The following is a 10,933-nucleotide window of genomic DNA, read 5'->3' as shown; positions in this document are numbered from 1 at the left end:
CCCTAACGCCCTGCTAAAAATACTTCAGGCAGTCGCGGGCTGTCGACTCGCAGATGTGGAGGTACTCGTCGAACATGTCCGCCGCACCTCCGTACGCCAACTGCCTAAGTGCGGCAGTGCACTTCTGAATCGGTGTGTGGTCGGGTTTACCCGCTGCATCCTCCCTGAAATACCGGTATCGACGCTCCAAAGTGCAAACGATACTCATAAACAGCGGCCGATGCATCTTAAACCGTCGCCGGAATAGGGTCTCCCCAAACCGTGGCTCCGGTGCAAAGTAGTCCTCGTACAACCGACGGTGGGCAGCGAGGTGGTCGCGGGGTACTATAGTGCGACGGTGGATGGGTCGAGGCACCGCCGACGCCGAGGCCTCTTATTACTCCCTCGCAGCAGCCTCCCGCACACGTGCCCAAATCGGAGCCATTACGTCTTCATGATGGCCACTACCACTACCACTACCACTACCACTACCAACCATTACTATTATATAAAAGAAATTTAGAGAGAGAGAAATTTGTTGAAACAAGTGGTGCGAAATGAAACGAAGTTCAACGAGCGATATATATAGACATTAAAAAACGAAATAAAGCAGAATTCTGCACGGAATTCTGCGGGAGTCGACGCAATGGCGGACGTCCCCACGGAATTCCGCTTAACGCCACGGACCTGTGACGTCCTCAGCCCAATTCCGTATCCGTGGCGGGCCGCCTAATGGCGGACGTCCGCGACGGAATTCCGGGACGTCCGTGGGAATTCCGCGCGGAAGTCGCAATTGCGGATGCTCTTAAACGTGCATGCCTGCAGTGAAGTAGCATTCTCATATGCAAACCTGTGTCACACTACCCAACTTCTAGAGAGAAAGAGTGCCATCGCCGACGCCGCCGATGGCCACCACAGCCTTCTATTCATTATTATTATTATTATTATTATTATTATTATTATTATTATTATTATTATTATTATTATTATTATTATTATTATTATTATTATTATTATTATTATTATTATTATTATCATTATCATTATCATTATCATTATCATCACTCCACTCCCTAAGCAATGTATGTTTCCCCTCCGACTGCGCCGCCCTCCTCGCCTTCAAGTCCACTCTCCACGAGCCCAACCTACACCTCTTCGACACCTGGTCCGACAGCAACTGCTGCCACCGCTAGTACGGCGTCAGTTGCCACCCCGAGACCCGCCGCGTCACCGATATCAATCTCCGCGGCGAGTCCGAGGATCCCCTCTTCCACAAGTCCAACACCTCCTCCGGCTACATGACCGGCTCCATCTCCCCCTCCGTTTGCCTCCTCCCCCGCCTCTCCGCCCTCACCCTTGCCGATTGGAAAGCCCTCTCCGGCCCCATCCCCCCTACCTCACCTCCCTCCCCTTCTTCCGCGTCCTCGACCTCACCGGAAACCAATTCTCCGGCCAGATCCCCGCCGACATCGGCCGCCTCTCCCGCCTCGCCGTCCTCAACCTCGCCGACAACCAGATCTCCGGCCAGATCCCGGCCAATTTCAGGAATCTCACCTCCCTCACGCATCTCGACCTCCGCAGCAACAAGATCTCCGGCCAGATCCCGACCAATTTTGGGATTCTGAGAATGCTGAGCCGCACATTGCTCAGCAGAAACAAGCTTACCGGAACAATTCCGCCTTCAATCTCATACATATACCGCCTCTCCGATCTGGATCTGTCTCTCAACAGCCTCTCCGGCCCGATCCCCGCCGGCCTAGGCAATATGGCGGTGCTCGCCACGCTGAACCTCGACGGCAACAGAATCTCCAGTCCGATTCCGACGATGCTGATCGATTCGGGGATTAGTATATTGAATTAGAGCAGGAACTAGATTGGAGGTTACATTCCGGATTTGTTCGGGGCGAGATCGTACTTCACTGTGCAGGATTTGTCGTACAACAATCTGACAGGGAGAATTCCGAAATCGATATCGGCGGCGACGTTTGTAGGGCACCTGGATGTAAGCCATAACCACCTCTGTGGGGCCACACCGACGGGGGATCCATTTGGTCATCTTGAAGCGTCGTCGTTTGCATACAATGATTGCCTCTGTGGGAAACCGCTTCAACCTTGTTAGAGCATCCACTATAGACGGACGTCCCCAGTAGCCCCACCCCTTTTTTTATCCACAGCCCCAATTTTTTTGTCTACAGCCACAAATTTTTATTTCCGCCACTATAGGCGGACACTTCCAATAGCCCAATAAATTTAATTCAATTAAATTTATTATAAGTAATTAAATTTATTTTTTTCATTTATTTTTATCGTTTATTTTTTTCGTTTATTATAAGTAATTAAATTTATCGGACTATACGTAATTATAAAAAAGGCTATAAGTGAAGAAATTAAAATTAAAAACTACATTTTCGTCGTATTAAAGTGGGGGAAAATTATACAACAAAATATTAATCTATTGGACAACATAATAGTGTTCACACTGCGCTGCCACCTCCCATACGTGCCCCAACTTCTTCAACCAAATCGGCCTGGAGTGTGGTATGTGCTGTGATCCTGCGCATATCACTGAAACGTTGGATCAAATATTCATTGCTCCGTGGTACGTCCATCTGGATCGGCGCGGAGGCAACACCGTTACTTGTACTTGCGCCCTCTTCCGGTGCCCAGCGCTCTGCCGCAAATCCTTCATCTTCTATTATCATATTATGCAATATGATACATGCTAACATAATATTCGCGACATCATCTTCGTGCCAAACTCGTGCCGGGCCCAGTATAATGGCCCACCGTTGTTGGAGGACACCAAAAGCTCGCTCAATATCCTTCCTAGCACCCTCTTGTTTCCGCGCAAAGTATTATTTCTTCGGTCCCACCGGTTGGCAAATTGTCTTGACGAACACGGGCCACCGAGGATATATCCCATCTGCCAAATAGTATCCCCTACTGTACTGCATGTCGTTGGCTACGAAGCTGATTTCTGGACCCTCACCCCGACACTCGTCATTGAAGAGCGGCGATGACTGAAGAACATTAATGTCGTCGTTCGAACCTGCAACACCGAAATACGCATGCCAGATCTGAAAACGGTAGTCAGCAACGGCTTCCAGAATCATCGATGGATGTTTGCTTTTGAATCCAGTTGTGAACTAGCCTTTCCACACCACCGGGCAATTCTTCCACTCCCAATGCATGCAATCGATGCTTCCTAACATTCCTGGGAAACCTGGATCGCACCGTGCATATCTAGGAGTCTTTGACACTCATCAGGAGTGGGCTTTCGTAGGAACTCCCCACCAAATATTTCCCGAATCCCCTTACAAAACTGCCTAAGCACCGTGAGGCTAGTCGTCTCACCCATCTGTAGGTATTCGTCGAACATATCAGCTGGTCCGGCGTACGCAAGCTGACGGATTGCAGCGGTGCACTTCTGAAGCGTAGACAGCCCGATCCGGCCAGTGCAATCACTCCGGAGGGTGAAGCACCGGTAATGCTCCGCCAAATTCGTCGCTATATGGTTGAAGAGCCGTTGCGACATTCTGAATCGCCGGTGGAAAATCTCGGGTGGATAACGGGGGTTATCCACGAAGTAGTCCGCCATTAGACGCTGGTCCGCTCCGATATGGTCTCGTTGGATGGTCCGCCGATGACTAATCGTACGAGGGATCGCGCCCTCCGCCACTTCCGCCGTGCGCGCCGCTTCCTCCTCCTCGGCCTCGTACTGCCCCTCTTGAATCAGAGAATTTCACGCGTCGTTCCATAAATCGTCCATTTCAGTCCACAAATTCTAGTGTGAGAAAATATGAGTGATGAAGAGGTGAAATGGTGTGAAAATAATGAAATGAATGAAGTGTATTTATAGGTAAATTAAATTGAATTAAAAAAAAAAATTAAATCGGACATCCGCCCCGGATAGGCGCGCCGACCACCGCCCCACTATAGACCGGTGCGCCTATAGGCGCGGCTATCCCCCACCGCCGCGTCCTCGCCCCGTAAACGCCGAACCCTCGTCCGCCCCCATTTTTTCGTCTTCCTCGGGGCGGACGTCCCGCACACTATAGGGCGCCCCGACGTTGCTCACTGCAGGCTATAGTGGATGCTCTTAGTTTGAAATTTTGAATAATGTTTTGTGTCGGCTTTCAATATTATTATCAATATCACTGTATATTTATCTTTTTCATTTTTTATAGAGGGAACATCATTTTAGGTACATTAACTTTGCCAAAGTATCATTTTAGGTTCGTGAACTTTGAAAATCTTATTTTAGGTCCGTGAACTTTGAGTTAGTATCATTTTAGGTACCTTTTTAGTATTTTGGAGATTTATTTGCCGAAAATGGCCTCAAGGGCCTTGAGGGTTAATTCTGGCAATTTAGTTTGATGGGTGGTGTGATGGTATCCATAAGAAGAGAGAGAAACACGTACTTCTAGCATTTACTCAAGTAATTCATCAGTTTCTCCTTCTTTCTCACATCTTCCCCCATTCCTTCTCCTCCCATCTTTCTCTCTAACATGTCGACCACTTCTACAAACGGATGTCACTGGTTACGCTTTGAATATGTTAATTGTTTGTGTCGTGAACGGGCAGCCCTTAAAATCGTTGCAGATTCGAGGAGGCATTCGCATGGAATGTTATATTTTGTTTGCGAGAAGAAAGGGAAGAATGGTGGGTGCTCATTTTTCCGCTGGTGCTACTGATGCGAAGCATATTTCCTATATTTTTCCCCTTAGACTACACATTTTTATGTAAACTATAACTCATCAAATCGTGCTTTTGTTGTAGTTTAGGATGTTAGAAGCTGGAAGTTCGTCGGAAGTGCTCACTTGAGGAGTCCAGAAAGTTCGCCCGGTCGGGCGATTCTTTACGACATAATTCGCCCGGTCGGGCGTTTCCCCGCGAGCCATCCAGAGTCTTTCGCCCGGTCGGGCGATGTGCTCCTCTATTTTCGCCCGGTCGGGCGATTTCGTAATGCGTAGTGATTCCAGTTTCTTCGCCCGGTCGGGCGACTTTGTGTTTCTAATTCGCCCGGTCGGGCGTTTGGCCCCCCAACCGCAAATGGGCAGTTTTCTTGTCAGTTTTGCTGTGGAGTTGGGGGAATTAAAAGGAGAAGAGGAACGACTGGAGGGACGGCTGAGGAAGAAATAAGGAGAAGGAAGAAGAGGAAGGGAGGATCCATACTCCATCCCGGAGGAGATCATCCATCATCTAGAGTTGGAGAACACCACGGAGTTCACGGTTCACGGTTCTTTTGGTGTAATTCATTTTAGTATGTTTGGCTAGATTTCCTTCGTTGCTCCGAATATGTTGTAGGGTGAATTGTTGGATACTTAGATGATTATTATGGTTTGATTTACGTGTGATTCTTGTTTATGAATTGTTTAATTATTCTACTAATCTTGAGACGTCTAGATAGGTAGAACTTTGTAGCCATTATTCTATTGCCTCTTTAGCATAGATTTTGGTCGTACTCATATGCAAGGAACTCGAGATTTGATGCTTGTTCAGGGAGATAATCTCGAGTGGATCGATAGTTTTCTTCTATATATTTGGTTTAGTGTCTGCTGCGCTTCCGCGTGGGCATTAAGTTAAAATGAGCTAATTATCGTGTTTGACAATCATAGAAGCTAAACTAAAGCTTACTGCGCGACCTAGCAGGAGTGATAGGTTAGTGACTAGAACTTGGGAGACGTGTTCAGCTTATCCTAGGTATACAATTCTCTTGAAGTGTTCAGCGGATAGGGAGCGTAAAACAAACTTAATCCTCTTAAGCATAGTCTTGATCGTAGTAATCCATCGAAGTATCCCAATTCGTATGCCCAAGACATATAGGAGCAATGATTTCTTCTTATCCTATTTTCTAGTTTTGTATTTTATTTATCTTTGTTTGTTTTATCCTTTCTTTATTTTTATCTTTCTCTAATTAAATAACCTACGCCTCCCTGTGATTCGACACTCTTTTACTACAACTACATCTGTACTCTTGCAGAAAGTTGTAATTTTAGAGCTATTTTATTAAGCTTGTGTGTAAGTAATTCATTGATATAAAAGCTCGAAAATTACACATCAGCTACCTATTACCAGCGATTATGCAAGAAAACCGTCGAATGAAGAAGGAAGACAATCTGCAATTTCAGGAGTCGGTGGAAATGGAAAGCATCGCGAAGTTAGCGGCGGTATAAAAGAAAAATTTGTTTTCGTCTTTTGTTGTTGTTCTTTTGTTTTCTCAATTATGGCAATTTTGGTTAGTTTGAATAAGTAGGCAGTGGGTTTGTTCCTACTAGGCGGTGTGGTGGCTCCTTGTAATGTTGTATCTTTTGAATGAAATTTTAGATTTGCAACTTACAGTGGTTGTTTTGCTCCAGTAATATTTTTTTGGTTTGAGTAATAGATTTGGGGTTCAAAACTTCGGATTATTCATATGAAAAACACATATAATACAGTAAATTGAAACGCACAATGAAAACATACTTATTTCGTGAATGAATCTTCTCTGTCTTTGCTTACATCGACCTTGCATAACTCTTTCGTTCCCATTTCCGTTTCAACTAACTCCAACTTTGCATCTTCGTTGTCGATTTTTCTCCATTTCCAGCACCCTTGTAAAAAATGAGAAAATCATATGTAAAGAATTTGCTAGTGGAACCTTTTCTGTAAGTTGATTTTTTGTTGGCTTCTTGCTACACACATTCATTTTTTTGGAGATCGAGGGCCAAGACTCTATATATGTATACCAAAATATTTAATGTAGGTAGTTGTTTGTTTGTTGTTGTTCACATTAAAAGCTTGGCAAAACACATTTATAGTCAAGTCAATGTGGGGGGTGTTCACATTCCTAGGCAACGATGACAAAACAAGTGCCTAAGCATGAAACACCTTCCTAGTCAAAATATGGACAAAACACATTCATAGTCATAACGCCTTCCAAGTCAAAAGATGGCCAAAACACATTCACTTTTCTATTCAGTTTAATCTTTCTTCCTTCCTCATCTTGGTGCTGTACTTCTCCTAGAATGTCGGGGTGGCCGTGGAACAGATCTTGAAGTCGAAGCACTTGTCTTGCTTGTATTTCTTCGTCTTGAAGGCTGAGGGTCGTGTGGCTGCTCCAATTGCTGGTTCAGCTGTCGTGCATGGTCCTGCTGCTGGTTCTGATGTTGGTTAGGCTGCGGAGCATGGTCTGATTGCTGGGTCGGCCGAGCCTCAAAAATTGAAAAGATATCAAATATCGAACACGGTACACAACATAACGAAAATCAAACGAGGTACACAATCATACACAAACATAAAGAAAATATCAAACGAAATACACAAACACAAAGAAATTATCAATCTACATTCACAAACATAAACCACATATCACAGAGAGGTATTCGAACACCAAATATTGGCAGAAGGTACCTCATCTTGGGAAGCAGGTTGAGCTTGTTGAGGTCATCTAATAATTTAAAAATTAGCACATATTTTTTAAACGTCAATAGTTATATTTAACTTCTAAACAAATAAACCAAATATAATTCCCAAGTCACCTATAGCAAGTTCTTAAAATGAATTCTAAACTGAACAAATAAATTAAATTATCAAATCTTAATTCACCATCCCTAAATAATTGATTATCTAATAATTAAAAATTTAGCATACTTTATTTTTAACAGAAAATTTAATTACATTTATATTCAATTAGGATTGTTATTGAATTAAACAGTACAGTAGTAAAAAAATGTTGGCTTCTAGGTGTAGCCGTGTAGGATGTAATAGCCTATAGGTGTGCCTTTTCCAAGAATAAGCTCAAGTTTTGTAAATTCTACACGTTTCCTTCCGTCTCTCCTCGTTTCTTTCTCTTCTTCCTCACAGACACAGTTTACACAGGTTTTCAAATTGGACCAAATTTAGGAAACACGTTCGACAAATAGAAGGTATTAAAATTGAAATTAAACCTACAACTTCAAGTTGCAACATCGGGTTCGAGCTCACCATATTGGCGATACGGGTCGAAAAAATCAACATCGGTGGGCCGAACTACCCAATCGTCATCGTCGTCAAGAATGATGAAGTCTGAAACCTTTCCTTTTCCTTTAGACCGACTCCCACTCTGACCACCACTTTCACTACCGCTACCACGATGCGCACTCTTCTGATGCATTTTGGTGATATTATCGTTAAAGACTATACTAGATTAGGCCAGGTGAATTTTGGGTTGTATGGTTTTGAAGCTTGTTGCTGGGTTGGAAGTGAGAAAAAAAAGCCAAATGAAATGTTTTCAGGTGTTGAACCCTAATCCTAAAAATAAACCTTTCATCTTCACACTTTATGCAAAAAGATTACTCAAATCCTACACCCTACACGTGCAGAGAAGTGACGTCTCTGACGCAAGATGCAGCGGCGGATAATTTGTCGAAATTACCCTTTGAAAACTTTAAGGGTATTTTTGTCAGAAAAATGTCCAAAATACCTAAAATGATACTAACTCAAAGTTCACGGACTTAAAATAAAATTTTTAAAGTTCACAGACCTAAAATGATACTTTGGCAAAGTTCGTGTACCTAAAATGATGTTCCCTCTTTTTTATATATATGGAGACTGGAGTGACTACATGATAATATAAGGTCGTGTTAACACAAAACACTCCGTTAATTGCTCAACACAACCAAAATTAATACTATTATTATTATAATTTTTTTTTGGTCGTTTTTAGTTTATCACAAGAAATTCGGATTTGAATATATTTGGTTCAACATTTTACATTTAAAATTGATTTTGTACTGATTATATATATATATATATATAGGGGAGTGATCTATGGCAAACACCCCTTAACCAAATAACTAGAGAACAAATCATAGCCACAAGATCAAAAAATCAAGGGCTAGTATTAATTTTCAAATTTAAGGAGAAATTAATTTCCTCAATCACAAATTTACTCCATAATAACAAAGTGGGGGTATAATGGTCATAGACAACTAAAATTAGGCTACATCGTTATAAATTCAATTATCAGCAGAAACATGGCTTTCTCTCAATCTCTGCAACCTCCATCGATTAAATTTGCAAATTCAACCTACCAGCAAATCAAAGTGGAAAGCAGATCTAAGAAGGAAATGGAAATTGAAATTGCCCACACAAAACGACTGCGGATTTACTTCAAAATTTGCGTGTGTAGAGAGGAAGATAGATCGAGAGGGTGTAGGCGTTAGTAATCTGAATTTTTCCCTTTTGCCGCCAAGGGAGCGGGACGCAGGAGTGAAAAAATATTAATAAAAAATATCAAATTTTCATTTGTTTTGATTTATTAGGGTAAACTCATAAATGTCAAATGAATGATATCAGAATGGATAAAATAATGAATGATAACAGAAGTCATAAATGTCAAATGAATCAGGTTGATTTTATCAAATCCAAACTAGTTGTACGCGAATTTTTTAAAAAAATCAATATAACAAAAAATCAAAGACACATCACTATTATTATGATTTTACTTCAATGTTATTTACAAAACACATCACTTTTAGCATGATTTTACTTCACTCTTGTTTACAAAACACATCACTCTTATTCTGATTTTACTTCACTCTTGTTTACAAAATGCATCACTCTTATTATGATTTTACTTCACTCTTATTCACAAAACACATCACTCTTATTGTGATTTTACTTCACTCTTTTTCACAAAACACATCACTCTTATTCTGATTTTACTTCACTCTTGTTTGCAAAACACATCACTCTTATTGTGATTTTAGCATTGTGTTTTGTAAAGAAGAGTGAAGTAAAATGAGAATAAGAGTGAAGTAAAATCATAATAAGAGTGATGTGTTTTGTAAACAAGAGTGAAGTAAAATCATAATAAGAGTGATGTGTTTTGTAAACAAGAGTGAAGTAAAATCATGCTAAGAGTGATGCGTTTTGTAAACAAGAGTGAAGTAAAATGAGAATAAGAGTGATGTGTTTTGTAAATAAGAGTGAAGTAAAATTAGAATAAGAGTGATGTGTTTTGTAAACAAGAGTGAATTAAAATGAGAATAAGAGTGATGTGTTTTGTAAACAAGAGTGAAGTAAAATCACAATAAAAGTGATGTGTTTTGTAAACAACAGTGAAGTAAAATCGTAATAAGAGTGATGTGTTTTGTAAATAACAGTGAAGTAAAATCATAATAAGAGTGATGTGTTTTGTTAATTTAGACCTCTTTTGTTCAAAATCTTATAAACTCATCCAATGAATTGTATAAAACCACACAAACTACGAGTCTACCAAAGATAAATTAGCGACAAAGATGAATGCAGAAACATAGGTCATTGTTCAATTAAGACATAAATAAAATCATCGAATGAATTGGGAGTTGCTTTGACAAAGAATGAAATGAGACTTACTAACACACTCTAGCAAACACTTATTTAATACTCTTGTTTATTTTAACCAAGAATAAAATGTCCTCCAATCACCATCTAAGCAGTAACTCCTTATTTGGTTACACTAATGTGTATTGTCAAATTTATAATTATTCAACACTGAAGCTATTGCCACTGAAATTCATCCACAACATCTTGGAAAAATAAATAAATAAACAATGGCAACTCCGGTGGGCAAAGTGCGCGTGGAAGCAATTCAAACAGTGGTTCCAACAAAGCCAACAGATCCACGACAATCGCGCAGAATCACGGTTTCACAGAATGCTGGATCGGCGGCGGTGTTGCAGCGGCGCTTCCACCTGCTCCTCTGCTACAACAAGGGCTCCTACGAGGACTCCGGATGGCTGGTTGCCGGGCAGATTAAAGAGTCTCTCAGAAGAGTCCTGCAGGACTACCCGGCCCTTGCTCGCCGGCAAGCTGCGCTGGTGCGACGCTGATTTGGAGATCGTGTGCACTGATTCCGGCATTCGAATGGTGGAGACCAAGGTGGAGATGGCGTTGGCTGGTTTCGTCAAAATGGAGGAAAAGAGAGAGGATGAAGCTGAGCTCGTTTTCT

At 41.8% G+C, this 10,933-nt stretch overlaps 1 long non-coding RNA gene and 1 pseudogene across 1 annotated transcript; one reads left to right on the top strand and one right to left on the bottom strand.

Moving 5' to 3' along the window:
• Positions 1-436: 436 nt before the first annotated feature.
• Positions 437-2,098, top strand: LOC121761738 (annotated as a pseudogene).
• Positions 2,099-6,759: 4,661 nt separating this feature from the next.
• LOC121761179 lies at positions 6,760-8,250 on the bottom strand. The gene is made up of 2 exons (XR_006041947.1): positions 7,945-8,250; positions 6,760-7,172 (listed from the first exon to the last, which is right to left on the bottom strand). It is a non-coding gene; the product is annotated as an uncharacterized LOC121761179 (long non-coding RNA).
• Positions 8,251-10,933: the final 2,683 nt, after the last annotated feature.

This window comes from Salvia splendens, chromosome 13 (genome assembly GCF_004379255.2).
Source record: "Salvia splendens isolate huo1 chromosome 13, SspV2, whole genome shotgun sequence".
NCBI lineage: Eukaryota > Viridiplantae > Streptophyta > Magnoliopsida > Lamiales > Lamiaceae > Salvia > Salvia splendens.
This window is presented reverse-complemented; position numbering and strand designations above follow the sequence as displayed.